The sequence below is a fragment of the Microtus ochrogaster genome, chromosome 19 (genome assembly GCF_000317375.1).
Source record: "Microtus ochrogaster isolate Prairie Vole_2 chromosome 19, MicOch1.0, whole genome shotgun sequence".
NCBI classification, from domain to species: Eukaryota; Metazoa; Chordata; class Mammalia; order Rodentia; family Cricetidae; genus Microtus; species Microtus ochrogaster.
The window spans coordinates 58,001,242-58,008,992 of record NC_022021.1 but is presented as its reverse complement, the minus strand read 5'-3'; positions in this window follow the sequence as shown (position 1 = coordinate 58,008,992).

The window sequence follows — 7,751 nt, the reverse complement described above, 5'->3', positions numbered from 1 at the left end:
ATGGCAGGGGATCTAGGAGCCAGACTTACCCGGAATGTTTCCTCACAAGAGCACTCACGAGGAAGAAGTTCCTTTTTCCCTTCTGTGATGCCCTCTTACCTATTCTTGATGTCTGTAACTATGATGGTCATCTGACCCAAGGAAAGGCATCACCAACATGCTATAGATGGCAGCACCATGGAACAAAAGAACCATGTTATTGATCCTTGAACCATGGGCTGGCCCCTAAAATAACTCAGAGACCTGGATTTTATGTGTGGCACGTTTCTTATTTTTAAAGCCATTTTTATTTGGGCATTCTGTTTACATCCCAAAGCATCCTGATCAGGAATCATTTCATCAAATATTTCCTTTCATAAATAAAGCAACTGAGATTCACATGACCCTGCCTTCCCAAAAGAGAAGCAGAGAAAGAAACAGGCTCTAAATGCCTAAACAACTTGCCCAACAGCTCAGTGATTAGGTGACACAGAACACAATTGCTAGTGTACGGATTCTTAGGGTGAGCATTTCCCAGCAAGTCCTAGAGAACAAACAAGCTATAGTCAAATGGAAAGAAAGCCGGAAAGCAGCCTGGCTCTGCAGGGAAGCCATTCCAGGCACTCAGGGAAAAAAAGATTCCTGTGAGTATAGACCAATGGGACAGAATCAGAGCCAACTGTGTTTCTTCTGCCTTATTCTGGACCTAAAGCCCACCCTTATGTCCCAAGAAAGTCAATTAAAAGCATTGACCATGTCATTGTCCTAGATACACAAAAATAACATTACTGTACATGACCAACATTAAACCAGATTCTCTGCATTTTTTTCCAACTTCCAAAAATAGTTAGGACTCACTGCCAAAGAGAGTGGGGCCTGAATTCCCATGAAAAACTTCAGTCCATGGCATTTGCTCCAGTGTAGAAATAATTAAATACACAGCGAAGAATGGAATTCTCAGTGCTCTTTCACCCGATCAGCTTGCTTTCTGAAAGTTAAAAAAAAAAAAAAAAATCAACAATGTAGCAACCATAGTGTTGCCAAGAATGTCCTGAATTTGTAATCAGGGTTGTAGTCTGAAAAAAAGAAAAGGTTGCCACTCTTCAGCTAGGATGTATCTGATCTTTTAAAATTAACTTAATTTTTTGGAGATTTTAGGAAGCCCTTGTCTTAAGACAAAAAACGACATCCCACTGTTGTGTACACTTACATTTCCAGCCTCTCTTGCAGCTAGCTTGGGTGTCTGACCTAAGTTCACTGTGATGGATAATAGCATGTTCCAATTCGACCTGGGTACTGGGTACCCAAATATTTGGTTAAACTTTATTCTGTGTCCATTGGTTCTTCTGAGTCTCCCTCCAGTTTGTCCGCTACAATCTTAGACTCCTCTCATCCGTAACCATGTGTGCCATTTACTCACTTACATAGTCCCTCTCTTTAGGTCAGGCCTTTTTCTGTGGGGTGCTTTGATGTAGCTACCAACCAGAAGTACTATCCTCAGATTTTAAATTGGGAGTTGGGGTGGCAAGTTAGTCAGAAATAGGGGTTGCCAAAGAGGGAAGGGAAAAGAGTGGACTAGAAACTCCTCATTGAGATTTGACTTGGAATTATAATAAACAGTTGTGAGTTTTACAGAAAAGATGGTTTTTGTTGTCTTTCTCAGTGTTGAGTCACTGGACATGACTGATTCACAAGTCTGGCTTTGATTATTGTCCACACAAGAAGCTCCAGGAGGGGCTGGAGAGATGGCTCAGAGGTTAAGAGCATTGCCTGCTCTTCCAAAGGTCCTGAGTTCAATTCCCAGCAACCACATGGTGGCTCACAACCATCTGTAATGGGGTCTGGTGCCCTCTTCTGGCCTTCAGGCATACACACAGACAGAACATTGTATACATAATAAATAAACAAATAAATAAATAAATAAATATGTTTAAAAAAAAAAAAGAAGCTCCAGGAGGAACAGGCTGCCCTGGCCAGTTTGCCATTAAACCCTCAGGAACTGCCTCAGTGCCTAGAACTCCACAGCTGCCCAAGAAAATCTGCTGAACAAATGAAACCCATTATGCACAAGAACACATCAGCCCCTTGTTTTTAAATTTTATTAGATGGTGGTGGTGGTGGTGGTGGTGGTGATGGTGATGATGATGATGATGATGATGATGATGATGATGATGATGATGATGATGATGATGATGATGATAGGGAACATCTGCAGGCATGTCTAAGTACCACATTCATGTCTGGTGCCAGTATGAGCCAAACGAGGGTTTCATATCCCCTGAATACAGCAATTACAGATTGTGGGTACTGGGAATTGAACCCGGATGTTTTGGAAGAACAGCCAATGCTCTTAACCTCTGAGCCATTCCTGCATCCCTGATACCAACCATTTCTTTAAAGACAGGACTATTTTGTTTTCAGATTTTTAAATACTGATTAAATCACACTTTGCTCACTCTGGGGAAAGTCTTAGGCTCACACAGACATCATAACAACCAAGGCCTGAACTGAGGCTTAACGCCTTGGGTTTAACTCTTAGAAAACAACAGTATTGGGTATATAGCAAGTGAGAAAAACCACAAGTGGCTTATGCCTTGACTGGGAAACTGATATCTTCCAACCCATATGTCCTCATAGCTCACGCTGAGATGGTCTTGGAGACAGGCACCAATCAAAAATACTCTGCAGGGACACAGCTCTCATTCCTGTCTTGATTGATACATTTTTGTTGTTGGTTTTTGTATTAGCTTTTTCCTAGTCACTTTAGCCACAGTACTGAATAGGAACAAGACAGGGAAGATTTATTTAGCCTCACAGTTTCAGAGGGTTTGCAGCCCAACACGATGGGGACGGCATGGATGGCAGTGGGAGAATGTGGAGTCCTGTTCATTTCATAACAGACTAGGAAGCAGAAAGAGTAGGTCAGGAACTAAAGGCAGTTAGCCCATCAAAAGCCCATCCCCAGTGACCTACTGTCATCAGCCAGGGCCTACCTCCTAAAGTTCCAGAGGCTACAAAACAAGGCCACTAGCTGGGAACAAGCATCCAAGCCATAAACCTCTAGAGGACCATCTCATATTCAAACCACAGCACTACCAAGACAGGAACCAAAACAAGCGAGTGAGCAGATGCCATTTATAACTGCCTGGAGCCAGGTCTGGAAGTCTCTGTCTTCTCCATGTGTTCATTGTTAGAGCACTGAATTTAAAAGACAACCTGAAAGCTAGGGTTGTATTTTAAAAAACAAACAAAAAAACACACCTTTTTTTTTTAGAATTGCATTTCTTCAGCATTTACACGTGGCCATTAAAAAAGCAGAAAACACAAAGAGTTCCAACAGTCTTTTCTTGGCACAGAACCATCTCTGGACAAACCGAACGTATGATAGGAACACGAGCCAACACCCGTGATGTCTCACGATAGTCACTACCACTTCACCTGTGTTATCTCCGTGACCTGTGTCACTGCCATACCTACTTTGCAGCTAAGACAAAGCAGACCCTGAGAAGTGAGTCTCTTGCCTGAGTTTGCACAGCTAGGAGACATACAGACTCCACCCTTTACTGCTACCCAACATGAACAATGGCGGGAAAATGAGGTACCACCCAGCATACACAGCGCAGGGCTTATTGCCAACAGAAGGGCCAGTGCTGAGCATCAGTGTGTAGGAACTGATTAAGGAAAAGAAAGCCTCTTTAAAATGTACAAAATCACCCCTACTGCTTCCTTCTGAAATATAACATATGAAATAACATAAATATAAATATATACTAATTGGAGGGCGTGTGGAAAACAGTAAGAATATACTGAAAAGAAAATAGAACCTGACCTAGGTTTGAGCGCTTTCCCTCCATCCATGGGTCTAACTTGTTGATTATTCATCTCCTTTACCGATTCAGTCTGCATTTGCCAAGGGCTGTCCACAGAACTGTAGAACAGTCCATTCTAATTCATTTAGAAGAGGGAGTTAAAGATACATAAGATATGTCTTGTCATTTGTGATTGGAAGCCAGTTGTGATGGGAAATGATACTTGTGGACCACAGGGATTTGGATCAAGGGAGATGCTCTTCACAATCCTGTCATGGTACATGCCATGCTATATTGTTCTAACAAATAGACTGGACAATATTAAACATAAGCCTCAGTGCCAACCATGAACTTTGATGGTCTGATGTGACAATGTGGATTCACTGGCTGGAAAAAATGTATAACTAGGGCAGGGAGGCTACAGAAAGGTAAGCTATAGACAGGGGTCATGCTGTGTGACACTCTGTTCAACTTTACTATAAACCTAAAACCACTCTAAAAATTCAAGTGTCTCAAGTATCAAAAAGAGTAAGCTTTTTAAAAAAATTGATAGGAAGTTAAAATAACTAATGCTTCTTGGGTGTATGCTGTAGGACACACAATTTCTATGTGAATTCGTTATCTTGCTCTTCCCCTCACTGAAGGAGGTGAGAGTACCTTTAAGCTCCCCTTTTACAGGTGTGGGAACTAAGGGGCAGAGAAGGGCCATAGCTTACCCAGACCATCATTGTATTGAACCCAAGCAGAGCAACACACAACTAACCATTATGAATGGCACCCTGGTGGAGGTTCAGGGAAGGCTCACTGCCAGTGAGGGGAGGGGCCAGTGGTCACTGATACTCTAAAGAGTTTCATAAGAGTAATGGCTCATCTGAGGTACATGAGAAATAGACAGAAACCCTTTGTCCTGACCCTGAAATAACCCAGAGCCTTGTGATAGCCATGGTAGCTTCTTTGGGGGCCCCAGTGCTACTTCTGGTTGTTCTGTTCTCTCCCAGGAGAAACAGCAACGGTCAGTCAGTGCTGCTAAGCACGACAGGTACCTTGTGTCTTTAAGGTGAGGTTGGAGTTTTCTGTATCCAGTTGGTCACCTTGTCCAGCACCTCCTTCTTTCCTCCCATCGGCCCTCTCAGCCGTATCTCTGATCAGTTCCCAGCAGTGGTATCTCCCGCCATGTTCCCTTCAGGGCTGACCCAGCGTTCTCCACATACTCCCTCCTGGCTTCTCTGTTCGTGGTGAGGTTTGGCCCTGGAGGTCTGTTGGACAGGGACAGCCTGAGTTGGACTTCAGGGAATGGGAAGTTCAGCGTTTGCCTGAGGCATAACTACTCATTCAGCAGTCAAGAACTCTGACCTGCGAGCACTCCATCCCAGCTCTGACTTCTCACGGCACCCTGGTTCTATGGAGGCGGGTCAACCCCAACAGTCTACTTCTCCTTCAAGAGACATGAACGAGATTGCCTTCTATAGAATCTTTTAAGAGGATCTGGACTCCAAAGATGGCAGCCAATCTTTGTCACCTTCTCTAAAAGCACATGCCACTCTTCCTTGCGGACTCGACTCCTTCTCATTCTTGAATCAAGGTTGGTTCGAGACTGTTGTCTATTGTAGAATAGCCTAGAAGGCGGAAGTGACACTGTGCTAGATATAAACCCTCGTCTTTAAAAAGACTGTCTGCTTCTACTTCCTGCCTCTTGGAGCTCTGAGTACCATGGGAAAGAACCTGTGTGTATGAACCAGTCATGTCAAATGCCCCATTCTTTCTGACTCCCAAAGGAGGGAAAAACCTGAGTTCAGCCCACTCACCCTACAGAACCACCTGAGGGGACAATAAGTTACTATCTTAAGACACTAAATTTTATACTAACTTATTATGTAGCAGCAGATAACTGAATTATGATTGTTCACTAGAACATAATCTGAAATATAGTTCATGATTCATGAACAAACATGCTGGCTTCATGTTGAAAGTCAACATTAAAAATAAGGAACAAAAAAAAGAATTATACATATGATCTATATTAACATTTAAACAATAATACATGACTCTATAATGTTAAAATGTTTTGAAAAAGAAGACACTAAATTTAAATAATATGTGGCCTTTATCACACAATATGCATACATTTAGAGATGACTAGCAATAAAAATAAATGACTAGAAATAATTTAACAAAAATTTAACAAAAAAAAATGCCACGGGCACCTTTAGCTGGCAGTAGAAATGGAAAGAGCACAACTAGCTTGTTTACACTTCTTTTATTTTCCTATGTTTTCTATAATGGGTGTTTATTCCAGATTTGTTATCATAAATTGGATACATGCACATTGTCAAAGAATTAGAAAGCACAGGATCTACCCAAGGAGAGCTATCAGCCCAAGTCTACCTGATCGAGCTAACTTCTGCTAACATTTTCATGTTGATTATTTGAGAGTTTCTTCCTCTGGGGATTTTCATGTATAAATGTGCCTTTTGACTTAGACTAGGGTACTGTCTACTTTAGTTGCTCTTGTATTCTGACTTCTGTTCCTATTTTATTAAAAAAAAATACCAAAAGATATAAAGTTGGTGCTCTTTTTCTCAGACAACCCCCTGAGCTTTATCCTTTCCCTCACACGTGGGCTGGCACCAAGAAGGAAAGCCTGGAAACACACACAGGTAGGTGCTAACGTCCTAGGTATGGGTGGACCAAGGCCTCGCCAGGCATTTCCACTGTCTGCCCAGCTCCCGTCTTAGGGTGGCTCTTCTGTCCTGTCTCTCCTGCCCCTTATCCCCTCATGGATGACTTTGAGTCTCTTTCCTGAGTGACTGGTCTTCCTGTTAAGTTCCCTAGAAGGCGTTGATGGAAGCACCATCCAATCCATCATGTCGGGGAGCACGGGGGAAACCTCTTTCTCCATGGTACGAAAAGAATTTTAGGGGGAAAAAAGGCACAGTTCTCCAGCTCACCAGCCATGCATCATTCCTAGAAACACCCTACCTCACCTCCTTCTCGCACAACTGCCTGGCTGACTTCATTGTTCTAAGAATTCAGTTCCTAGAAGTGTCTAGAAGGGAAAACTTGACTTGTTCACAGATGAAACTGTATTACAGGTAGAGCTCCAGGGCCTGAGGAGATGGCTTGGTACATAGAGTGCTTCATGGTCCAGAGGACTTGGGTTTGGATCCCCCATACCCTTGTGAAAAGCCAGGAATGATGGCATTCACTAGCAACCCCAGAGCTGGGGGCACAGAAACAGACTGGTCCCTGCAGCTGGTTGGTCAGCTAGCCCAGCCCAATCAATGAGCTGCAGGTTCAGTGAGAGATCCGATCACAAAAAGCAAGTTAGAGGGCAGTCCAGGAAGACAACAGATATTAACCTTTTGCTTCCTCTCTCTTTCTCATACATGCGCACACACACACACACACACACACACACACGCTCCAAAGTGATTTAATTAATTAATTAATTGCTTTAAATTCATTGTTGTCTCCACTGACCAAGGCCTTCTGTGTATTCTATGTCTGTGAATGAACCATTTCCAACATACTACCTTCTCAGGGCTGATAATACAGGTCATTAGTTGAGCAAGCTTTCCTAAGACGTGCAAGGCCCTGGGTTCAATCCCTAATACCTCAAAAGAAAATAAAACACCACGATGAAATCCATTTCTCTGTATGAAAACCTTAAAATAAAATTCTTTAAAAAAAATCAACTTTTTGGAATAGAAACAAATCCCTAGCTTCATTTGGCCTCTTTGACCCTTTATCTTCACATTTTAATTGTTGATTGCCCCTGGTAACCCTCACAGAGCAACGATCATTGTAGAATATTTCTTTCTTTTCCCTGGTAAACCCACAGAAAGGCTCTTTGGAGATGAATTAATGTTATTCTCTTCCCATCTTTGACAGCTTGACATGCCATGGCCCCGAGGAAAGCTTCAAGCAGCCCTACTTCCTCTCTGTGGGTGGGAACCTGGGAGA